General features: G+C 45.7%; 1 long non-coding RNA gene across 1 annotated transcript in view; it reads right to left on the bottom strand.

Annotated features, from left to right (window-relative positions):
- Window positions 1-2,746, bottom strand: part of LOC307203995 — a 38,897-nt gene extending 36,151 nt beyond the window's left edge. The window contains exon 1 of the long non-coding RNA XR_013833431.1: window positions 2,663-2,746. This is a non-coding gene — a long non-coding RNA (uncharacterized lncRNA). The remainder of the gene's footprint in view (window positions 1-2,662) is intronic.
- Window positions 2,747-26,421: the final 23,675 nt, after the last annotated feature.

Raw genomic sequence — 26,421 nt, 5'->3', positions numbered from 1 at the left:
TTCCTACACCCACCTGACTCTGCCACCAGCAGGAAATTTTCAGTTTTGTTGTATGCCAGTGATATGATCTTCTGCTCTTATGCACAAATTAGCTTGAGGCATCTCTTATCAGCTTTGAGAAACTTTTCTAAGTCTGAACAGCTGGGTATTAATTATGATAAAACAAAGGCTGTTGTTTCTGATTATTTAAAAAATAAGAACTTCCCCATGCCTGGGATGCTGATGGTCATGATATTGTTGAACAAGTCCAATTCTCTTGTTTCCTGGAGGTCGTTATTCCCGGCAATGGAATTAGGAAAAAATGAGAGCTTGGGAAGGGATGTAGCTCAGTGGTGGAGCACCTGCCTTGCAAGCAGATGGTCCCACTTCAATATCTGGCATCTCCATGTATGCTTGGGAGATACTCCTGCCTTATATCTTGGAGAGCTGCTACCAGTCAGTGTAGACAAGTTACACTGAGTGAGATGGAGCAACTGTCTGACTCATTCTATGCACTGGGGGAAAGCATATTCAGATTACCAGTTTATGAGTTCACACTGCCCAAAACATCCCTGAACTCTACACCAGCCCTGAGTCCTGTTTTACAGAGGACAGTCCTGTATTGGAAGGAGTCCTCTGTTTGTAGGGCTGTTTTGCCCCAGTCCAGTTTAAAAATAAAGGACAATAAGAAGAGCAGGTCCCTTGAAGTTCCCCATCAATAGTTTTTTTTAAAGTTTCTTGCATTTATATCCCACCTTTCTTCCATCATGGGACACAAAGTGGTGTACCTGTGATTCACAGCTGGTCATCTATCCAGATACTGACCAGATCCAGACCAGCTGTGCTTCAGCAAGGTGTTGGCCTCGTGTACCTTCAAACCATAATCTTGAGAGCAGCTGGCACCTGAACAACAAACTGAACATGCACAGTCTTCTCCAATATGGTGAGATGTGTTAGATTTCTATATTATTAATTATAATAACTATTTCTAAGTGTGTTTCTTTATGTGTAAGTTAGTATGCACAAATGTTATGCAGACCCCTATGACTTTTTTCTTTTCTTCTTGGGGGTGGGGGAGCTGATACATTTCCCCTTTTTCGGCAATGTGTGAATGGGCACCCTACTGAGTTTCAGCAAATACAGGGTGTGAGCTCTTCTCTGTGTCCTTAATATTGTTACCAGCCACCCCCAATATTATCCACGGTTTGTGTTTCCATTGGAAATCAGGCACAGTGGAAACTGTAGCGTCTTTAAGATACAGTCATACTTTGGTTCTCAAGCAGAATGCATTATGGGAGTCCATTCGACTCCCGGAACAGTTTGAAAACCAAGGCGCAACTTCCAATTGGCTGCAGGAGCTTCCTGCACTCAGTCAGAAGCTGCAGAAGCCACACCAGATGTTTGGCTTCTGAAAATTGTTCAAAAACCAGAACATTCACTTCCGGTTTTCGATCGTTCAGGAGTTGAAATGTACAAGTTTGAAGATGTTCAGCAACCAAGGTACGACTGTATATGGTTTTATTTACACATATGTACAGTTGAATCTACTGTGAGAGAGTTCAGAACATTCACATCTCAAGAGGGGCTTGCTTCCTGCAGAAGTGCAACATTAGATTCAAAGGCAGCAAAGCAGCCATATCTGTGCCTCTGTGCCATCAGCCTGCTCCAGTCACCTGCATGGCTTCTGCCTACCCTCCTCCTTTTTCTTCCCAGAAACCCTTGCCAAATGTGACTTCCTCTTCCGCTTACATAATTGCCCCTTGGCAACCTCCCCCTGTGTGCCTGGCAGTCTCCAGACTTGTGATGGCTTCTTTTAATGGGTTGATGACTGGCCATTTCAGCCTTTGTTAATGGCTTGTGCTGAGCCAACTACGTACGTCAAGCTGGGCTAGCTAAACTTAAACAAGCAGTGTTTGGTGCAGTTTTAATCAAACCATGATCGATCCTCACTTTTACTAAATCCAACATTTATGGGGAGTCTGTTCCCTGTCCCCCCAAAAAATCACCACCTCAAAACAACATATTGGGAGCTAAAATCAAATTTGAGATGGCAATATAGGTACACTGTTGTGCTCTTGATCTGGAATCAGTTCCTGGCTATGTCTTGAGAACTATATTAGGTTTCCCAAAGAGACCCCCATCTGTTCTCTTGCATTTTAAAATAGGTGTGTTGCTATGAGGATGTATCTCTGCATTTTTAAACAAGTGGATGAAAACTTAAAACTATGGAAACCAAGAGACTTCCCAGACTTTGACTCAGAGCAATCTCAAAGCATCGAAGGTGTCGTGCACCTGCATCCGAGAAAGAGGCGAAGCATCAAAGCCTTCTTGGGAAGATTCAGGACCGGAAAGAAAAAGTACTTCTTCACACAGTACAAACGATGAAAATCGCTCCCACAAGTGGCAGTAATGGCCACCAACTTGGATGCTTTTGAAAGAAGATCAAATAGATCAAATGGCTAGTAGTCATGATGGCTGTGTTCCGCCTGCATTGTTGAAGGCAGTATGTTTCTGAATACCAGTTGCTGGAAATTTCAGGAGTGGAGTGTACTGACACACTCAGGTCCTGCTTATGAGTTTCTCATGGCTATGTGGTTGGCCAGTGTCTCATGAGTATCTCCTGGAAGGCTCACTGCTCTTAGTCATTATGTCGTCTCATTATGTAATGATATGAAAGAGGTACCTGAATATGCCTATCTTCCTCTTTCCTCAATGCTTTCCTCTAAGAGTAAGGAATTGGATCTGGCCAGGTGGCCAGATACATATCTGCCCTATACCACACAGGGCTGTCAATCACCTGATTTCACAATTACATCAAGTGAGGATCATCAAGACCATGCAGGGCTTGTGGAGAGTCCTGGGTGGAGCTTTGAAGTGCCTCTGATCAGTATGCTCGAAGTCACCACCTGTTAGGTGATCAGTCAATGCCTGCTTTCTATGGGATTGGCTGAGTGAGAGCGAATCTGGCCTGAAATCCTGGAGAACCTCTGCCAGTCAATATAGAGTACTGATATATAGATGGACCAATGGTCTAACTCAGTATAAAGCACTTTCCTATGTACATAGAGATGGACACGAGATAGATCAATAGATCCACACCTTAGTATGATCATAACTAAGAGTGTTCTTTGATCTCAAAGCATGTCAGATAAGGACAGATTTTATTCATTTGAGGTTCCAGCAAATGTGCTTATTTTCTTTGGAGGCTCCAGCAAATATGCTTCTCCAACTTGATGCCCTTCAGATCTTTTGGACTACAACTCCCATCATTCATGGTCATTATGTTCTCTACCCCCCATTCTCTCCTTCTATCTTTCACATTTCTCTTGAAATATAGGAAATCGCCTTATACCACATCATATTATTTGGACATCTAGCTGAATATTGTCTACTCTGAGTTGACTGGCAGTGGTTCACCTGCTAGCTAAACCTCCTTTGCTGAATATGGCAAGGACTGAATAAGCTCAGAGTATGAGGTTGAATAAGGGACGTGGGTGGCGCTGTGGTCTAAACCACAGAGCCTAGGGCTTGCCGATCAGAAGGTTGGCAGTTTGAATCCCCAAAACGGGGTGAGCTCCCGTTGTTCGGTCCCAGCTCCTGCCCACCTAGAGGTTCAAAAGCACGTCAAGTGCAAGTAGATAAATAGGTACCGCTCCGGCGGGAAGGTAAACGGCATTTCCGTGCACTGCTCTGGTTCGCCAGAAGCAGCTTAATCATGCTGGCCACATGACCCGGAAGCTGTCTGCGGACAAACGCCATCTCCCTCGGCCTCTAGAGCCAGATGAGCACGCAACCCCAGAGTCGCCTGCAACTGGACCTAACAGTCAGGGGTACCTTTACCTTTACCTTATGAGGTTGAATGTGGATTTTCCATACCCAAGCCTAGTGCTGTTGCTGCTACTGCACCACAGTGGCCGGACTAGCTGTACCATTGGCAGCCATCTCACACAACATACCCTGAACTCCATAAGGTGACTGCTACCTGCCATCAGATGTGGAGAAAGATACCCCTTTGTTCCCAGTATTGAAACAATATCCAGCCGATTTACTGAAAATACCTCTTTGGGAAGGGTTGTAGCTCAGCAGCTTTGCATGCACATAGAAGGTCCATGTTCTATCACCAGCATGTCCAGGTAGAACTGGAAATGCCTCCTGCCTGAAACCCTAGTGAGCTGCTGCCAGTCAGGATAGACAGTACTGAGCTACATAGAGAGGTGGTCTGACTCTGTATAAAGCAGCTTCCTATAGGTCTATTAGGAGAATGAACATAGCTGTGTAGTAGAACATCTCTACTGAATGCAGAAGATCCCAGTTTCAATACCTGGGCAAGACCGCAGTCTGAAACTCTGAACCTGGAGAGTTGTTGCCACATCCTGAGCTAGATGGACCCAATATAAGATAGTTTCCTATGTTCCAGTCTACCAGTCCAATGGGCTGCATTGCATGGAAGGGGCGAGGCCACCATCTTAGTCTTCACCACAGGTGAATCCAGAAGATTTGGGCTGGCCCTGCAAAATGCCACCTGAGGACAGGAAGAAGTTTGGTGCAAACAGTATTTCGGTGCAATGCAGCAGAGAAGGAATCAGGTGTGCTGAAGTCTCCTGAGACTGGAAAAGAAAACCAGCATGTCCACACCCAAAATTGCCTTCCTTTGGAATTTGAAATATTGGCAGCCACCATGGCTTCTCTTATGGTTATGTATGCCAGTTTTCCAAAGTCACATACTATGTCATTGTGAAGGAGGACTGAGGTTCTCACTATTAAATAAAAGCAAGGAATAAAGGCTGCATAGACACCATATGTTTAAACTATCTCTAAAGCACGTGACTTCCCCAAGCATCTTGGGGACTGTAGTTCACCCCTCACAGACTTACTGTTCTCAGTGCCTTTAACAAACCACAGTTCCCAGGATTATTTGGGGAATGTTACATGGATCCAAGATCAAAGGATTGCAGGATCAAAGATTACAGGAACTGGTTCACCCAGAGAGTTTCTTGATGCATAATGTGTGAAGTAGCCCTAAGCAATGTTTTAATTTGTTTTAAACTGTTTTTAATGTTTTTTTTTTAATATTGCTGTAACCTGCCCTGGCACCTTATAATGAAAGGCAGGTACGAAATCTAAATAAGAATAAGAATAATAGAAGTGAAAATGGAAGGAATGCGCCCCAGGTTTTCTGCAGCATAGAATTCATTTCAAGCCACAGTCCTGTATTACTCAGGCCACCTCCCTCTTTAAGTTGAGGTTACAGGAAGCTGAGAGAGGTGTTGTCAGAGGAAGTCAGACTGCCATGGCAACAGGAATGTCATTACTCCCCTCACTGGGCTCCAGTGCCTTTGAGAGCTCTATGAAAGACAGAAATTCAACAGGTACAGCTTCCCCGGTACAGAGTTGCTTCAACCCTGATGTAGTCCTGATGTAGTCCCGTCCCATGAAGGCCATTCACATCTGTGTGCATTTGCAGCAATGTTCAGGATGGCTGAAAATTGCCTCTCAAATTTTTGTTGTTGTCATCATTACCGTTTGTCGTTGCTGCTGTTATCAGAGGCGGTTTTAGGATGGCACAACCACTGCAGTCACATAAGGTGCCGTACTGCAGGGGGCACTACAACAGTGCTATAGAACGGGGCACAAGAGGCAGGGGGCGCCGAATTTTAGCATCGCACAACCCAAAGCCCACCACTGCCGTTGTTACTATTATCCGTGACTTGCTATAACAATATTTTCCTGAGCAATGAACAAATAAAACAGCAACTTAGCAAAATCACAGAATGCTGTCAAATCAACACTAACAGCCAATGTTTTCAAATATATTGAAAGCCACCTTAAGATTTCTGATTAGCAGGTGGGGGAATAAATATTTAAAATGAATGCATAAATAGTAAATGTACTCTTTTTTTCATGCCTAGACTTCATCGCTGCTCTGGTATTGCTCCAGTCTCAGTCCTGCCCAGACTTTGCCAAATCTCCCCATGCTGCAGGGACTATTTCCTAAGAGGGTCAAACAAGTGCTGTAATAATGCTGATGTTTGATCTCAGTCACAACCATGTAAACATGCCAGAATTGTTGCATCAACCCTGGCGCGGCACAGATGGTAATCCATCTGTAGCATTCTTTGATGCCGTCTCACACAGCAAGGAGCAGTCTGTTAGAGAAAGGTGCTACTCACTTGCAAAGGTTAAACCAGGCCAGATTCAATTCAACTGCTGACATCCCAAAACGGAGAGCTGTGTCTGTGCAAGAAATGTAGGGGTATATCCAAATAGCCCACTACGGAAGCACAGTCTTTCTGTTTTAGTTTGAGATAACAATCTTCTCCCCTGGATCAAGCTTGGGTGAACCTGTTTTTCCTGTTTGCAACTTAAGTCACCCTGCACTGCACTGATTGGCTGTGACAGATGAAGTCACTAACCCAACTTCCACCCTGAAGCAGTTGTTTAACATAAAAAAAACCTGGGAAAGGGAACTGGGCTGGCATCAGGAGTTGGCATTGTCAAGCAGTTGCTTGTTACAGCTGGAGACCATTGCTAATCCCAAGATTGTCATACGGCTCTTCCTTCTTGGGGGGTGGTCCTAGAAATAAATGGAGGGCAAATGGGGAACTGCTCCACCACCTTCAGACTGCCCTGAGCCAGCCTCTACCTGCCTGCCTTCTTACTTACAACCAGTCAGGGCTCTGCTGGAGTGAATGACAGGTAGAGCCAGCAGAGCCCTGACTGGTTGTAAGTAAGGAGGCAGGCAGGCAGAGGCTGGCTCAGGGCAGTCTCCCTGCCTTCTGCCCTTCCACTCCCAGTGGGCAGCAGTCACCACTGGAGGAGAGCAAATATATAGTAACAGTAGTAGCAAGGAAAAGGAGATGGGAAGCCTTGGATAGGAGCCCACTGATAACATATTATCCAGCTCCTCTTCCCGCAGACCTGGAATCATCATTAGGAATGAATACAGTATGGTGGCTGGAGTCCACTGGCCTGGTAGGATGTAAGGCTGGAGGTTAGGTGGAGCCAGAGCCAATGACAAGGAGAGCCAATTCACTCTAGTTTTGTTTGCATCCTCCTTCCTGATACAGTGGTACCTCGGGTTAAGTACTTAATTCGTTCCGGAGGTCTGTTCTTAACCTGAAACTGTTCTTAACCTGAAGCACCACTTTAGCTAATGCACCTGCTGCTGCCATGCCGCCAGAGCACGATTTCTGTTCTCATCCTGAAGCAAAGTCTTAACCCGAGGTATTATTTCTGGGTTAGTGGAGTCTGTAACCTGAAGCGTCTGTAACCTGAAGCGTATGTAACCCGAGGTACCACTGTAATTTCTACAACTTCAATCCTGAGATTACTAAGGAGGAGGAAGTTGACAGTCAAGGCCGCCCTGGGAACTGGTTGGAAGGAAGGTGGCAAGCTGGTGGAGGGCAGAATGAGATTGGTGGCACAGTTCTCCATTCACCTTAATGGCCCAGCCTCCATTATGGGTGGGCAGCCAAACCAGTTGACACCACAGGCTACTAAATATGTCATTTAATCTTCTGGCTTGTACATCTGCCCAATGAGTTGTTGAAAGCAATAATAATGCAGACAGGGTAGGTGGGTGTGAAATGCAGTGAGTCCTAATTTGTTTTTCTGTCAGTACACACTTGTCAACTCTCTTCAGAGAGCCCATCCCTAAAGGAAACCTTTTTGGTGTTGCTTTCTTTCCTTGACTCTTCAATGAGCCAATCCGTGAGCAACGCTGTCATTTTCCCGGCAGCCAAAGACATCTCTCTTCTCATCCGAGCTGTGTCTGCCTCGCCTGCCTCGCCTGCCTCCATGAACATCTGCCGCAAGGAGTCGTCACCTGTCACCTTTTCACAAGTGCCTTTAGAAAAGAGAATATGGCGCATGTAAATAATTTACAGGCCATCTTCATCGAGACAACAACTGACTTTCAAAACTACTTTCCTGGAACATCTTCGGATGCCAAACAAGCAGAGAAATGTAGGCATTTCAGAGAAATGGACACGCTGATGGGCCTTGCGTGATGGAGGACAAGTGGGACTTGCAGCTAAGCATTGCGTGATGGAGGACAAGTGGGACTTGCAGCTAAGCATTGCCCCTCTAGGTAAAGGTAAAGGTACCCCTGCCCGTACGGGCCAGTCTTGACAGACTCTGGGGTTGTGCGCCCATCTCACTTAAGAGGCCAAGGGCCAGCGCTGTCTGGAGACACTTCCGGGTCACGTGGCCAGCGTGACATCGCTGCTCTGGCGAGCCAGAGCCGCACACGGAAACGCCGTTTACCTTCCCGCCGGTAAGCGGTCCCTATTTATCTACTTGCACCCGGAGGTGCTTTCGAACTGCTAGGTTGGCAGGCGCTGGGACCGAGCAGCGGGAGCGCACCCCGCCGCAGGGATTCGTACCGCCGACCTTTCGATCGGCAAGCCCGAGGCGCTGAGGCTTTAACCCACAGCGCCACCTGCGTCCCTATTGCCCCTCTAGCACAGGTAATATTCTCTTCTTATATTTAAAGTGCTGTTATAATTTGGTAGATTTGGCCTCTTGGTACCTCAGGCTCAGGGGACAAATGTGGCCCTCCAAGTCTCTCTTTCTGCCCCTCAGAACTCTCCATAAGCCACACTTCTTGCCCATCCTGTTTTGCACTCCCTTTGAGTGCTTTTGCTGGCTGGAATGTGTCCTTGAACTCTGGTAATAGAATCATAGAATTGGAAAGGACATAGAGGGTCATCCAGTCCGACCCCTGCAATGCAGGAATCTCAGCTAAATCCAGAACAGATGGCCATCCAACCTCTGCCTAAAAATCTCCAAGGAAAGAGAGTCCACTACCTTATGAGGGAATCCATTCCACTGTTAAGCAGCTCTTACCACCAGAAAGTTCTTCCTGATGCCCCTTGGTTGCCTACGTGGAGAACAGAAAGAGAGGTTAATGTCTCTAGAAACTAGCCAACTGTACAAGGGTGAAACTTCCATTCATTGCTCTGCTTACTTTTGCCCCTGGCTCTGCCTACCCCCAGCATGTGGTCCTTAGAAGGTCACCCAAGAGGAAATGTTGTTCCTTGGGCTTAAAAAGCTTCCCCACACGTGCTGTAGTGTATGGCTGATGCCCTTTCAACTATACAAGGACCAGCACATGTGGAAGTGAGATTGCCATTGGCATATACAATACCTTTCTTAATTCTGTAGCCCAGAGAATGTTGCCCATGCATCTTCCCTCATTCTTGAAGTGCCAGATGAATATGACCCATTGCTGCATCTCATGAAATGTCTTCTCCCATGCAACTGTTTGATCTACAGGAACCATCTCTGCTCAAGGTCACACACTTAATGCATCACCTAGTTTTGCCCTCATTGGATAATCTGGTAGCACCCAGCTCAGGGAATGGCTTTCGACATGAGAAAATGTGGTGTAAATACACAAGTGCCCCATTCTTGTGGGGGAAAGAGAAGCGCCTTCATCCCTCCCCTTCACCCCTCTCCATTTGCATGCATGATCTGTTGATCAAATCCTGCAGTCATCTCAGAGTGTGTAAGAAGTGAACATCAAAGCCACCAAAGAGAGGCAACAAGGAGGGGAGGAAGAGGAGAGAGAGAGAGGCGTTACATTAGTGTCTGGAGCTCCTGTAGGCTTCTGCATTTGAAACCGTCAAGATTTCAGCTTTGCTGCCATGTTGAATGAAAAAAAGAAAAGAAAACATGCCTGGCACATAAAGGAGTCGCCTGCCACATGCAGGGTGCTTCACAAGTCACAGCAGCCTGCTAAACACCTCCACCCACCCCCCTTGCAGATGCGCTCCTGAGAGTGGGACATATCAGCTGCTTGAGTTACAGTGCAGCTCATCCACCAGTCAAGCCTGGGCTTACATTGGACTCCTTTCCAGTTGCTGCATATCATTGCCATGTTGACTAATCAGCAACTGATGCAGTTAGCTGCATTCTACGGCCTGGGTATCGACTGTTGTGCATATTGTTTGTATAATATGCATAAGTTTCACATATAATTGCACATATAATTAGTGCAACTTTTTTAAAAAAATATAAGTGGGTGCGGGTGGTGCTGTGGGTAAAACCTCAGTGCCTAGAACTTGCCGATCGTATGGTCGGCGGTTCGAATCCCCACGGCGGGGTGAGCTCCCATCGTTCGGTCCCAGCTCCTGCCCACCTAGCAGTTCGAAAGCACCCCTAAGTGCAAGTAGATAAATAGGGACCGCTTTATAGCGGGAAGGTAAACGGCGTTCCCGTGTGCTGCGCTGGTGCCGGCTCGCCAGAGCAGCTTCGTCACGCTGGCCACGTGACCCGGAAATGTCTGTGGACAGCGCTGGCTCCCGGCCTCTTAAGTGAGATGAGCACACAACCCTAGAGTCGGACACGACTGGCCTGTACCGGCAGGGGTACCTTTACCTTTTTACTAAGTGGGTGCACAATGCAAGATGTGATCCAATGTGAGCAAAGCTTAATTGGGTTGTAACTATCACATTCTGTATATGAATCCATTTACCAAGCTAGTGGCATTCAGGGGAAGGGCAAACATGGCAGGTGGCTGACAAGGTAAGGTGCTCTCCTGCGCCCCTGACACGCATAGGCAAGTGATCAGACAAATATCATTCAACTCTGCCTAGCATGTACTAACACTAGCTTCATTCAGCTTTAATTGAGCAATGTGAATTTGCCGGTACAGGCGGCAACCCTTTCGTGGGGGTGGGGGGTTTCTGTTCCTGCGTGCCACTGGAGTGTGCATGAACCCGCCCCATTAAGCCCCTGTTCTGCCCTCTTCTGGGTCCAAAAGGACTCACATGTTGACAGTCACACATCAATTGGACATGTGCAAAATGGGATTACTGTATTTTTCGCTCTATAGGATGCACCGGACCATAGGACACACCGGACCATAGGAGGGGGAGAACGGGGGGGGGAATCTCCCCCTCTCTGCTCAGCGCCCCTTCAGCGAAGTGGCAGGAGAAACGGAGCCCCTTCCATTTCTCCTCCCGCTTCACTGAAGGGGCGCTGCACAGAGAGGGAAAACTGTGCAGCGCCTTCCAGCGAAGCGAAGCCTGGAGAGCGAGAGGGATCGGTGTGCACCGACCCCTCTCACTCTCCAGGCTTCAGGCGGCTATCCGCAAGCCTTCGGAGCGCAGCAGGAACTCCTGCCGTGCTCCAAAGGCTTGCGGATAGCCGCCTGAAGCCCCCGGAGCGCAGCGGGAGTTCCCTGCACTCCGGGGGCTTCAGGCAGCTTCAGCGAAAGCAACGCGAAGCCTCCGGAGCGCGGGGGGAGCTCTCCCTCTGCACTTCGGAGGCTTTGCGTTGCTATTGCTGAAGCCAAGGAGCCTGCATTCGCTCCATAGGACACACACACATTTCCCCTTCATTTTTGGAGGGGAAAAAGTGTGTCATGTAGAGCGAAAAATACAGTACAGTGGTGCCTCGCAAGACGAAATTAATCCGTTCCGCGAGTCTCTTTGTCTAGCGGTTTTTTTGTCTTGCGAAGCAAGCCCATTGATGGCTTAGCGGATTGAATGAATGAATTTATTAATACGGTCACAGATTATTAGCGGCTTTTAGCGGCTTATCGGATAAGCAGATAAGTGGCTTAGCGGCTTAGAAAAAGGGGGGGAGGGGGAAAAAACCACAGGAACTCGCAAGACATTTTCGTCTTGCGAAGCAAGCCCATAGGAAATTTGTTTTGCGAAGCACCTCCAAAACGGAAAACCCTTTCGTCTAGCGGGTTTTCCGTCTTGCGAGGCATTCGTCTTGCGGGGCACCACTGTATCTCCCCACCCCAGCCTCCAATGAAGTTATGGAAGCAACCTGAGTTCTTGCACTACAGCACAGACTCTTCCTGCATCCTGGGCAAAACAGCTTCCACTTTCTCTTTTGCTCTGGGGCAGGCAGCCCATGGCCCTGAAGCTATTGCTGGACTCCAGATTTGCAGCTCTCATCAGTCCCAGCCAACGTGTCAGGAATGATGGAAGCCACAGTATTGCAACATCTGGAGAGCCATGATTGCCCGCCTCTAGATCTAACTAGTAGGCTTCTCCCTCACTGGGCTGTCCAGGCCATCATTCACCACCCCTTCACTCCCACTCTCCTACCCATACTGTTTTCTTCCCCACCCCCCTTTCCTGTCCATCATGTGCAGCCTGCTCCCCCTTTGTTTGCTCTGTGGGGGATACCCATTAGCTCTGTAGCCTGCTTTCGGGGGGGGGGAGGTCTCTGTGTTACATTTGTTGGGAGATTTATGACTCGAGCAGCTTTGATGTGGGCCTCCGATAACCATCAGGGGTATTTGGGTTTCATGACACAGTCAGTCAGTAAGCTCTGAATGAAAAGGGTTTATGGGCAGCTATGTTTCCTGGAGCTATAGTGATGGCAAGTGCATTCCTAGGGAAGGGTGGCAATTAAAGTACACAGACATTGTGTGGTGGTGGGGGTTGTGTGTGGTTTTTTTTTAAAAAAAAAGTCAGCTTTGTGATTAAACTCAGCTTTTCCTTTAACAGGGGAGGTAGGATATTTCCATTTAAATCAGCAGCAGCTCTGGGACAAGAGAGCAGAAAGGGAGAGCTGTGCAGAATTTGTCAGAGGATTAGACCAAGGAAAATGGGAGTCTGAGGCTTTCCCCTTTCACACTTGGCTGTTATTCCCCATTAGGCTACTCCATGTTTGGCTCAGGGAAGGGATAATAAAAAACAGAAGAGGAAGCAACAGTAAGAGTCAAGGAAGGGCAGAGAAGAGGCAGAGGAAAGTGTTTCGTTTACTTTCTACTTAAAAAAAAATAATCCAGCTGTCCTCCAAGGAAATCAGAATGGCATGCATAATTCTCCAAACATTTCGTACCCACAACAGCCCTGCAGGACATGTTAAAAAGAGCATACCACAAAGGTCAATCAATGGGCTTTAGGGTTGAGGGTGTTGCAACAAGTAGTGTAACTGTCACTGGCAGCTCAGGGGCCTCTGTGGCTATGGGTGCCTTCTTTTAGTCACCCAAGTTAAACAGGCACAGCTCCCTCAACCATTCCTCCGAAGGCTTGGTTTCCAAAACCCTTTATCGTCTTGGTCATCCTCCTCTGCACACACCTTTCAGTTTGTCAATATCCTTCTTAAACTGTGGTGCCCAGTGAAAATCTCTGGAAGAACAATTGGAAATTTACTACATGTTACGCCATCAGGGAGAACTTCCTAAAAATGCAACACCGGTGGTATTTAACACCTCAGAAACTAGCCAAAATGTATAAAGAAGTAAAAAGTAACTATTGGAGATGTGGAGCACAACCAGGATCCTTCTATCATGTATGGTGGCAATGCAATAAAATAAAAACGTTCTGGGAAGATATCCATTTAGAACTTGAAAAGATGTTAAGAATCTCCTTTAATATAAAGCCAGAGGCATATTGACTGGGTATTACTGATAAGGACTTTCCTTAAAAAATTAATGATATTTTTCTCTACGCAACAGTGGTGGTGAGGGTTCTTATAGCTACAATGTGGAAAAGTGATAAAGTTCCCTCAAGACAAGAGTGGATCCAAAAAATGATTGATTATGCTGAATTACACAGTTTATCTGAAAAATTAAAGAGCAAACCGAGGAAAGAATTTACAGTGGTACATCGGGTTAAGAACTTAATTCGTTCTGGAGGTCCGTTCTTAACCTGAAACTGTTCTTAACCTGAGGTAGCACTTTAGCTAATGGGGCCTCCCACTGCCGCCGCACGATTTCTGTTCTCATCCTGAAGCAAAGTTCTTGACCCAAGGTACTATTTCTGGGTTAGCAGAGTCTGTAACCTGAAGCGTCTGTAACCTGAAGCGTCTGTAACCCAAGGTACCACTGTATTTCAAAATGGGAAGTATTTAAAATATATTTGAAAATTAATAACACTGATCTAAAATCTGTAGCGGCATTTGAATAACTCCAGTAATATTGTTAACACGTTATACGATTTAACATATTTTGAACATGATTCGAGATGTCAGTAAAAACATGTATTGGCAGTAAAGAATGGTAATTTGATCTATGGAGTCGATGGGAAGTCGGGTTTATAAAGAAGAGACCATTACAGTTTAAGGATTGTGTAATCTTTATTATTTCTCTATGTAAGGTGCGACTGATGGTATTTTCACTATGGTTTATTCTGTCTTTTTTGTTGTGTGTTGAGCAAACAAAATAATCAAGTGAAATAAATAAAATAAACTGTGGTGCCCAGAACTGGACACAGTATGCCAGGTGGGGTCTGATCAAGGCAGAGCAGAGTGGTACCATTACTGGGGGGGGGGGGGTGACATAGTTCAACCATGAACAGTAGTAAGCAGAGTAATAATAGTAGCAGTAACGTTTGCAATAGTATGCTGAAAGTAGATGTGTTCCAGCCTTCCTCCAAGGAAATTGGGGTGGCATGCAAGATTCTCCCCTCATTTCATCCCCCACATTTTTTGCTTGTTAAACTTATATCATTAACACTTTGGACCCCTAGTACTCTCACAGAACTACAGTTCCCAGAGTTCCCTGGAAAGAGAGATTGACCATTAAACTATTCTGAGAATTGTAGATCTGTGAGGGAAATGGGGGTCTCCTAACAATTCTCAGCACCCTTAACAAGCTACATTTCCCAGGTTTCCTGGGGGTGGGAGCCATGACTGTTTAAAGCGGTATGATACTGCTTTAAATGCACAGTGCGGAAAGGTAGATTCATGTCACACATTTAAAGCACATTCAAGACACAATTAAAGCTCATGGTTTCCCCCAAAGAATGCTGGGAACTGTAGTTTAAGGGTGATGGGAGTTGTGGCTCTGTGAGGGGAAAACTACAGTTCCCAGGGTTCTTTGGCGAGGTCACGTGCATTGGATATGCTTTAAATGTGTGTTGTGAATCTGCCCTCAGCTGCACTTGTGCACAGTACAGATGCAACACTTGATTATTATTATTATTATTATTAAGTTTAACAGGGAATTGAAGCCAGGCAAAAAGTATTTAGGGAATTCAGGAGGCAGGAAGGCAACATTCAGGTTTTTTGTTAGGGAAGCACTGTGATTTGCCTTGGCTTGCAGAATGGGTTTGGAACATCTCCTTTAGTCTCTGGGGGCACTGCCTTCCAAGGGGATGTGTCTGGTTAGCTGGGCCGAGCAAATAGTTTCCTAGAGGGTAATATGGTCTGAGTGTCATTCTTCTACTTAGAAATGTCTCACTGGCCATTTGCTGCCTGCTCAGCCTTTATTTGCTAATGGAATATCATTTGAGGAAAGGGGAATGCAATATACGGTAGTTCAGAGAAAATATTAAGAATATAGGTTTTGACTGTGAATATGGCACATGGTGCTGCTTTATTGGGGACTTTGGGAAATGGACACTTAAATGCTGACATATTCTGACTGGTGTCTGCAGAAAGAGGGTAGCACATTAAAAAATATTGCAACCTCTGACCTGGGTTTCAGCTTCACCTGTCGATAACTCCAGGGTCCTTCAAACAGAGCTTTCATGGCATATCCAGGTCTCATTTTTAATGACTTTGTTTGACTTCTTGGTAGGATTTCCTTTGTTCAGTTCCTTTATTGTTCTGTTAGCTTATTCTAAAGATCAAGTCCTTGCTCAGATATGAATATCCTCAGGCGTATTTGATCAAGTCATTGGGAAGATAGGAAACTACTTTATACTAAGTCTGGTCTATCTGCTATTGCCTGACTGGATGTTGCTCTCCAGGCTTTCAGGCTAGGAATCAGCAACTGAATCCTGAACTTTCCGCATGAAAATCAGGTGCTATGCAACTGAGCTATACCTGTATGGTCCTTCCCCATGCTTTCTCAGTCTATTGTATACCCTCAGGTTGCCTTAGAATTAAATGAGCTTCTATTTGTAACCCACCTTCAGCCACTGGGACAAGTAAAAAAAGAGCATAAACCTGGGTAAACTTGACTTAGCAGCAGATGTTATGAAAGACTATTTGAGAAGAACTCGTTAAAATTATGCCAGGTTTCATCAAATGCAGATTTCAATCTGGATTGTGTTGATCAGGTGGTCTATAGCTTAATGAAAAGAGCTGGGAGCTGTTCACACATGTTTAGATATGCATGAATGCTGAAAACCATGCAGATAAGGCATGTGAAGACTCTGGCAAATGTGGCAGAAAAGGTTGGATGTTTCCATTTCAGTCTTTAGGCTATCTGATTACTCATCCTGGAAATTTGAGCTGCAGATCTCTCATAGCAGGCAGGTGAAACCTGGGGGTTACCTGATGAACAAGCAAGTTGCTTAGAATCTCTCTCTCTCTGGGAGCAGAGAAAAGAAAGTTATTGAACTGAATTAAGTCGAAAGAAAGAGACTGTGTTGTTTGCTTGTTTAAGAGCAATGTGTTATTTTGTAATTGCAGCCTTTATTTTGTAACTATTTTAAGACTGTTTCCAGTAAAGCTTTGAAACTCATTCTGGTGGTGGAGAGCATTCATTTCTACCCTGCACAAGGTCCAGACCAGGGGTTGTGTTGAGAAACTCTAAGACAACGTGCTGTGTTTAAAGTGGCATGATATGGTTTTAAATGTATAGTGCAGATGGGGCCCTGTGCTGAGCATACCCACTTTCCCTCTATTTGTCCTTTCCTCTCCCACCTAAACTCTGTAAATCGAATAAAAGGACATTGAGATTAGAAGCCTGGAGGGCCAGTGAACAATTTGTTTTTGTTACACACTTAACATGCATGATATTACATTTGTCATTTCCTTATGGAGATTGAAAGTTCTTACTGCTTCCTTTGGACCAACATATCTCCAGAACTAAGCTGCGGGAAAGTGAATCATGTCAGATGAGTTTCAGCATCCCAGAATTTGGGAGATTTATATAGGAGTTGTGTCTTTCTGAACTTTACTTAAATATCATGGGATAGAGGAAGCAACATGAATATTAACAGGCTGTCTGGAGAAGGGTAGAATAAGAAATGCACAGACATTCAGGCACATTCACAAAACAGCCTAGAGATCTGATTAGAATGTATATCGTGAGGGCGGGTGAAATTGTTGTGTCCATCCATAAAATACAAGCGAAGGGGGGGCCTTTTGAGCCATAAGGAGGTACACTTGGAGTAGGTGCACATGTGATACACATTGCATGTTCATTATCCCTTAAAAATGGTTGCTTGAGCTCAGCTGCTCCAGAACCATTCTTGTGACTGTAATTTCTTTTAAACTGCTTTTAATGTTGTGTTTTTAAACTACTATAACTCACCCTGAGACCTTATGGTGAAGGGTGGATAAGAAATAGAATGAATTACTTTTTTTAACAAAGTATGTTTATATACTTGTATTTTCTCTCAACCTCTTAATGAGGGTGAAAGAGAGCACAAAATATAATCTGAAGCTCAACATCAAAAAACCTAAGATCATGGCCACTGGTCCCTTCACCTCCTGGCAAATATAAGGGGGAGAAATGGAGGCAGTGAGAGATTTTACTTTCTTGGGCTCCATGATCACTGCAGATGGTGACAGCAGCCACAAAATTAAAAGACGCCTTCTTCTTGGGAGAAAGGTGATGGCAAACCTAGACAGCACCTTAAAAAGCAGAGACATCACCTTGCCGACAAAGGTCTGTATAGTTAAAGATATGGTTTTCCCAGTAGCGATGTATGGAAGTGAGAGCTGGACCATAAAGAAGGCTGATCACCGAAGAATTGATGCTTTTGAATTATGGTGCTGGAGGAGACTCTTGAGAGTCTCATGGACTGCAAGAAGATCAAACATCTCCATTCTTAAGGAAATCAGCCCTGAGTGCTCACTGGAAGGACAGATCCTGAAGCTGAGACTCCAATACTTTGGCCACCTCGTGAGAAGAGAAGACTCCCTGGAAAAGACCCTGATGTTGGGAAAGATGGAGGGCACAAGGAGAAGGGGACGACAGAGGACGAGATGGTTGGACAGTGTTCTCGAAGCTACCAGCATGAGACAGGAGTGCCTGGCATGCTCTGGTCCATGGGGTCACGAAGAGTCGGACAAGACTAAACGACTAAACAACAACAACATTTTCTCTCAAAGCATGCGTTTCTATAGGTATATTATACTAAAACTTGTATTTGAGTACTATTATTATTATTATTATTATTATTATTATTATTATTAAGAACTGCATTGCAAACTTGCAAAATTCAGAGAAGTGCAAAATCTGAAGGATATCTGCATTCCAAGCTTCACTTCTGTCTTTGAGGTGTGGATCTAGTCAGTTGGAACTGGAATTTACAAGGAGCAAATAACTTAAGCATTCCAGGTTTCAAGTGGCACAAGCCAAATGCAGGTTTACCACTTCAGTGAGAACAAAGACTAATCCAGTCTTGAGTTGCAGAGAGTACGGAATGAAATGAAGTGTGTGTGTGTGTGTGTGTGTGTGTGTGTGTGTGTGTGTGTAATGGACCTAATTTTCTGACCCACAAGCAGCAGCTTTGAGTGCTCATCAACTCCAAAACAGGCTCTGATCCCGTGTCCCATCTGTGCTCACTTCTGCCCATGCAAAAACCTCTGCCAAATGACTTCATTCAGCAATGCTGCCCATATCCATAGCCACATTACTCCACAAGTTCTCTGAGGCATCTGCACATGTGCATATAGTGTAAGCTCTTTCTGACTCACTTCCCTACTTTAGACCTCTTTAAAGCAAAGAATATCGATTTCTGCATGGTGGTTGCATTCATATAGTCATCCACCCACATACCCATGGACACATTCCATTTTTACAGACGGGGACAGGAGGGCAAGCCACTGGGTAGTGTAACAGGCATGCCAAAATCAAGACATTTGCATATGCTCCAGCTATCCCTGTTTAGTGGGCAGCACAGATACTGTAACTGCCTCATCTCAGAGCAGACTATTGTCTGCATTCTGATCAACGCATCAGTTTCGGGCAGTCTTCCTTCAACCTTTGACTCCAGCTCCCACCACACCCTGGTGCTGGTATGGCTAATGGCCAGGGATGGCAGGAGTTATAGTCCCGACAATATCAAAAGACTCAAGAGTGGGGAAGAGTAGGAGATGTCGGCCAGGCAGGTTTGTCTAGGAATTCAGACCTGGCAAATTCCACAAGCTTCCCTATTCAATGCAGGAGGGATACATGAATGCAGAACGAATTTTCAGAAGTGTGCAACCCTAGTAGGGGGCCTCATGCAGCCATTCTTGGCATGAAAATAATAGTGTTGCATGTGGGCCTAGAGGTGTTGCCTGGAAGGGCCATAGCTCAGTGGCTGGGCGTCTGCTTTGAATGCAGAAGGTCCCAAGTTTGATCCCCAGCATCTCCAGGTAAGTCTGGGGGGGGGCATAGTCTGAGCAAGCAATTCTGAACTAAATGTGCCAGTGGTTTTCTGACTCGGTATAAGGCACCTTCCTATGCTCCTGTTTTATGAATTCAGGGCACAGGTGCATGGCATTTGCAAAATAAATTGCATATGCTGGTGTAGGTCTCTGAGAAAATTGAGATTGTGAGTGAGTGGCATCGCAGCAGCACTGCAGTTTACAGCATGCTCAGCTGCCCTGTAAGCAAAATAAGTTCAGTAGGTCCAAAGCCCAGAATAAGATACAGAGAGCTCAGCCCCCTGGCCCATCCCCTATAGCAGTGTTTCCCAACCTTGTACCTCCAGCTGTTTTTGAACTACAACTTCCATCATCCCTGACTAGCAAGACCAGTGGCAAGGGATGATGGGAATTGTAGTCCAAAAACAGCTGGAGGCACAAGGTTGAGAAACACTGCCCTATAGCACCCCTGAGCATGTATAGATTTTCATCTGTGAAATGTTGGAGGTTAGGCACCAGGTCTCCTTAACCATGCAACATGGATTGCAACAACTTTCACCCAGTCTCAAATCCTTCCTTCCTGGAGAAGGTGATTGAGAGGGCCGTAGCTGTATAGTTGTGGACATTCTAGGTAGGACTGATTATCTGGACCCATGCAAGTCTGAGTCAGGCCTTCAGGGTCATGTTCAGAGAGTGGCATTGGAAGGGTGCTGTTTGCCCCCCGGTGCTTACACTGTCTGTGCCCTGTCTCACCAGAGTGGTACATGCTCTTGTTATTTCCCACTTGGACTACCGCAATGCATTCTACCTTTGAAGGTGACTTGGAAACTACAACTAATCCAGAATGCAGCTGCCAGACTGGTGACTGGGTACGGAAGCTGGGACAATATAACACCAGTCCTAAAAGATTTACGTGAGTTCCCAGTACATTTCTAAGCACAATTCAAAGTGTTGGTGCTGACCTTTAAAGCCCTAAGTGGCTTTGGCCCTGTATACCTGAAAGAGCATATCCACCCCCATTGTTCAGTCCAGGCACCAAAATCCGGCTACAATGACTTTCTGACGGTTCCCTCATTGTGAAAAATGAGGTTACAGGGAACCAGGCAGAGGGCTTTCTCTGTCATGCCCACCCTGTGGAGTGCCCTCACATCAGATGTCAAGGAAATAAACAACTATTTGACTTTTAGAAGACATCTGAAGGCAGCCCAGAATTAGGAAGTTTTTTAATGTTTGATGTTTTAATTTGTTGGAAGCCACCCTGAGTGGGTAGTGCAAGCCAGTCAGATGGGATGCATATAAACATCATATTATTATTATTATTATTATTATTATTATTATTATTATTGCTACTTCTGTGGGGTGTCACAGGGCACTGTCTGGTCCCCAATGCCATTTAACACAAATTTAATACAAAGCCTTTGCGAGCGGACAATGGGAAGTTTTGAACAAGGTTTCATCAGTACACTGATTATACCCAACCATGTCTCTCCATTACATCTGAGTCCGAAAATAAATCTATATTATAATCCACATTTATATACTTTATGAAAGTGTGGATTATAAATATTTAAGTACATAATCAAACACCTCCCATGCACTTGAATCCAGCACATGGAGGGAGCTTTCCTTCCCGACCCTGCCATGCACAGAAGGAAATCTAGCTGCTAATATGGCTGGAATGCAAGCAGCCAGCACTCACTTTCAGGTTAGCAAAGGGAGCAAGGCAGGCAGCCACATTGCTTAGCACTGCAATCTACCTAGGAGTACAGATGAGGTGTCTGATATTACACGACTCAGCATAAGGAAATGAAACTTTTTCTTTCTTACTTTTAATTGGATTCTACTTGCCCAGCAATCACGCCGGAGGCAGTATTATATGGGCTGCGTACATGTAAAAGAAAATTTACAGCACATGTTGACTGTAGCAGGCACATCTGGGCTTCCAGCTCCTGCCTGTTCTTATCCAGAGGGGTTTTGCAGTCCATGGCAGGAGGAACATGTGGGCTTGGATGGAGGGTGAGTCTGCTTCATGAAGAGAAATGCAGAGAGATTAATTCCAAATCCTAGCAGCTAGTCTGTTCTTGGAGTTCAGCTGGTTGAAGGAGTGGGAAGATTTCCAGATGGACACTTAACACTGCCAAGGGTAGTGTGAGGAAATATAAATTTCTCTGTGGCATTAAGGTATAGGAAGGCTTGCATATATGCCTCAATACAGCAGTTATGGACCAATGTCTGCTCTAAACAATGCTGGGCTTGGAAATGCCAAAAACTGGATTGCATGGTTGGGGTGCCGTATGTTTAGTTATTTTGTTAAAAATGATGGCCAGCAGTTTTATTAGGCCAGGCTTCCTCAACCTCAGCCCTCCAGATGTTTTGGGACTACGATTCCCATCATCCCTGACCACTGGTCCTGCTAGCTAGGGATCATGGGAGTTGTAGGCCAAAAACATCTGGAGGGCCGAGGTTGAGGAAGCCTGTATTAGGCAGATGACGAGTTAATAATCAAGGCTTGCTGGTTGATGGCAGGAACAATAATAATAATAATTTATTATTTATACCCCACCCATCTGACTGGGTCTCCCCAGCCACTCTGGGCAGCTTCCAACCAAATATCAGAAACAATACAGTATCAGACATTAAAAACTTCCCTAAACAGGGCCACCTTCAGGTGTCTTTTAAAAGTAAAATAGTTGTTTTTTGCCTTGACATCTGCTGGGAGGACGTTCCACAGGGCAGACACCACTACCGAGAAGGCCCTCTGCCTGGTTCCCTGTAACCTCACTTCTCGCAGCGAGGGAACCACCAGAAGGCCCTGCTGGATCTCAGTGTCCAGCCTGGATGATGGGGGTGGAGATGCTCCTTCAACAAATGCTCAGGAGGTGGTCTCCTGATAGCTGGGAAGAGCTCACTACTATGTTTCTGCACATAAGAGCCAACTCCTAGAGACCAAGTTCCCTTCCACCCGCCCTACCCAATAAAATATTTGAGGAGGGCAGTCTCCCCCCCCCCAAGTTGATGGGCATTGCCATTCAAATGGTGTGCATGTGCCACATCATGTGACTGGTTATGTGGGCGGGGCTTACCTCCCCCTCCCCAATATTTTATTCAAGTTGGCACCCCATTTCAGCATGAGATGCTCACTAGAGCCTGGGAAAAGTAACATTCCTACAGCTAAGGGGAGGGACAAGTGTTAGTGTCATTCAAAAAATCCCAAGGTAGGTGCAAAATACTTTTATCATTTTTAACCAAACATTGCCTTTCCAATGAATGCTCAATATGACCTACCCCCCCCCCCAAAAAAAAGCTCTTAAAATCAATATGATGAAATACTGAGTGGTTTGATTTACTAAACATTTCTGCTTGGCATGGGCATTTACCATATTTTTCGCTCTATAAGACGCACTTTTCCCCTCCTAAAAAGTAAGGGGAAATGTTTCTTATGGAGCGAATGCAGGTGGGAGGCTTTGTGGAGCATGTGTGCGGCTCTTCGGGGCTTTTCCCCAAGGAGGGAGAAGGACTCCCTCCTCAGGGAAAAGCCCCGAAGAGCCGCGTACATACTCCACGTCCTCTTTAAAGGGAGTGCGGCTCTTGGGGGAGGCTTAGCCATGTGCAGCCTCTTGCGTGCAGGGCATGAAGGCTCCCCTTGCCTGGGAAAGGCTGTGCGTGGCTATCCCATAAGCCAGGACAGCCAGAGGATCACTGCGCTGTGATCCCGCTTGCTGTTCTGGCTTCTGGGATTCAGAATATTTTTTTTCTTGTTTTCCTCTTCCAAAAACTCGGTGCGTCTTATGGTCTGGTCGTCTTATAGAGCGAAAAATACGGTATATATTCAGGTCTCCCAAGTCCCTGTTTTAACATTCACCCATTTCTCTCCAAGCTGCTTAGGGCCTGTGTGACCTCAGTGCAGTTAAGCCACCGAGAATGGCAGAGGTTTGTGACGCCCATTGGAACAACCCTCTCTGCCAAGTAGCACTGAACCCACAACCAGCAGAAATGCTTCTTAACCATATCTGTGTCCCCCCCACACACACACACACCTTTTCTCGTCTACACCATGCTTTGCAGTTCTTGTAATAACTTTTGAAAGCCTGAAACGCCACAAAAGCTCATTGCAGGCTAAAACCCCTAAAATATAGACGTGTCTAATTACGACTAAGTGCTGGTTTTAAAGAGCACAACGATCTTTCTTTTCTTTCTTAGTTCCTTTTTTCTCTGACATCAAGCAGTTCCCCATAAATTAAGATTAAAGGGAAAGAGACAACGATGTGTAATAGAGGCCTTTCATTCTCTCCTCTAAGTGCATCTCGCCACAGCCTCCTCCATTCCCTTTTGTCCTCATCACTTCATAAACATGCTCATGAGGACATAAGAAGAGCCCTGCTGGACCAGGTGAAAAGTTCCGTCTGATGCAGCATCCCGCTTCCCACAGTGGCCAATCAGGAGGAGGACATGAGCACAATAGAACTGTCCCACTTGTGGTCTCCAGTGACTGGTCTTCAGCTGTCTATTCAGTTCATGCATCCTTCCTGAATGGCTTGCCTCACCTGGCGGCCTACTGATGTCGTTCCGAAGGGGGTCCTGCCTTCAATCTGCTTTTGTCTCAAACTTGAAACTCTCCTCCTTTCCCCCTCTTTCCCCCTCACAGAAAAGTTATTAACTTTAGAAATTATCTTGAAGAGAGGGAGAGAGATCAAAGCACCATCTAGGAACGGCTACTTCTCTTCCCTCATCACGAAACAGCAAGAGAATAAAAGGTAGCAGCTTCAAGCCATCATAAAGAACATTCAAAATACTGCCCCCTCATTCTGCAAGGCTGCGAAGAAGCTGTTAAAGAAGCCACTTAACTGATACGTCATCTGCCTTTCAACAGATTCATTGTTTGATTTCAAATCAGTGATATTGCGTGTTGTCAAATACTTGCCTACTCCCAAAAGCTTCATCCTAGTTGAGATGCCTTTGGGAGAGACTGGAGAAAATGCAAAGTGACTTGCAAATTAATGGGGAAAAACTAACCTCCATCAATGGTGGCAATACTGAAAGACCAGCAGTCTGGACTGGTTGTAAGTAAGCAGGCAGGTGAGGGCTGGTTGAGGGCAGACTGGAATTGTTGGGACAATGTCCCATTTGCCCTTATGGACCATCAGCTTTTTCTTCTTTGGTAATGCACCAGGACGAAAATAAACATGTCCACAACTCACATCTCCACCAGTTAAAAGGTGTGACTTTCTTTTGTACTGTTGGTTAACTACTGATTATATCTTGCAGCATTAAGGGGTGATGACATGATAAACACTTTTGGCAACCATCCACAGTGCAGAGAAACTGGGTGGGGAGGGGCCTTTCTCACACAACCCTGGAATTCAGATGGGTGAGTGTGTCCCACATTAAAATTGTTTGGCAGGATTAACTGATCCAGTTATCAGAAAACTTGACATTTTAAGATCAGAGATAAGGCCATTGCATGTTGCCACGAGCGCCACAAAGCCACAAAACTGAAAGCTAAGGCTGATTCTTCAACAGGCCCAAATCCAGTAGGGGAAGATGGGATACATGGGACCAGGCCCAAATCCAGTAGGGGAAGATGGGATACATGGGACCTGACATTGTCCTGGTCCTTTATTGCCTTATGAAACACCTGAGCCCTTCTGTATTGCTAGAGGCATCCTGTGAGTTGTTCCAGGCCTGTCTGTTTACTTTCATGCGCACTTGGAACTCTACAGGGCACTGCAGCCTGTTTTTCCCCCATGGTGAAGTCCCGATGGAAATCCCCTCCCACCTGTTTTTTTTGTCCCATGAGCAAAGCTGTTGGTTTGGGGCAGGGGGCGTAATCGAGACCACACATGCGATGGGAAGCCGTTCAATCCTCCCCAACCACAATGTGGCCCCTTTCCAGGTGAGGGTCCCACATAGCTCCTTTTTAAAATACACACAGATACAAAAAAAACCCCACATTTACTGTTCCTTTGTAGCCTGGTTTTAACTCTGCAATAGTTTGCCCAGCACTGTTTGAAAACCCAGGCTGGTATGTGTTTTTGGGTGAAAGATGAGAACTATGTAATTCATTGCCCTGCGACCCATTAGCCACTGTTCAAAATAAAACCTCACCAGCTGTAGCATGTTATATGGCAGCTGCATACTGCATGGTACATTAGTCATCATACATGTATGCCAAAAACCAGATGCATCCACCACCACGCAAGAAATGTGACTTCTAGAGACCCTGAGAAGGAAACCGAATCCTGAACAATGACACAACACTTGCAACTCTTTAATAACACATCCCACCATGGCAAGAATACTGACAAACTTAGAAGAGGCTTACAATGGGGAAATAGGAACTGTCTCAGATATATAGGAACACTTGGAGCATATGTAACCCACTGCTGTGTCCTTCTAGATAGCCTGGGACTTGTTGCTGCTTGTTATCTTGAACCCAGGTCTCTCCAGCCATACTTCTGATAGATCACAAGATGTTGCCCACACACTTTTAGGTGTAGACATGTTGTCACTTGCCCCACTTCTCTATATTCCTCCTCAGAAACCCTTAAAGCAAGCACCTTTTCTCATTAAACATTGTGCAACCCCACACATAAGGGGGAAGAGAGAGAATGGAAGTTCTACATCATGGGTAGGCAAACTAAGGCCCCGGGGGCCAGATGCGGCCCAATTGCCTTCTCAGTCTGGCCCACGGACGGTCCGGGAATCAGCGTGTTTTTACATGAGTGGAATGTGTGCTTTTATATAAAATGTATCTCTGGGTTATTTGTGGGGCCTGCCTGTTGTTTTTACATGAGCAGAATGTGTGTTTTTACAGTGGTACCTCGGGTTACAGACGCTTCAGGTTACAGACGCTTCAGGTTACAGACTCTGCTAACCCAGAAATAGTACCTTGGGTTAAGAACTTTGCTTCAGGATGAGAACAGAAATCATGCGGCGGCAGTACGGCAGCGGTGGGAGGCCCCATTAGCCAAAGTGGTACCTCAGGTTAAGAACAGTTTCAGGTTAAAAACGGACCTCTGGAACGAATTAAGTTCTTAACCCGAGGTACCACTGTATTTAAAATGCATCTCCGGGTTATTCGTGGGGCATAGCAATTCATTCATTTTTTGTGTGTTTCAAAATATAGTCCGGCCCCCCACAAGGCCTGAGGGACAGTGGACCGGCCCCCTGCTGAAAAAGTTTGCTGGTCCCTGTTCTACATCTAACTCAGTCACTACA

Source organism: Podarcis cretensis (assembly GCF_951804945.1).
Source record: "Podarcis cretensis genome assembly, chromosome: 15".
Lineage (NCBI taxonomy): Eukaryota > Metazoa > Chordata > Lepidosauria > Squamata > Lacertidae > Podarcis > Podarcis cretensis.
This window is presented reverse-complemented; position numbering and strand designations above follow the sequence as displayed.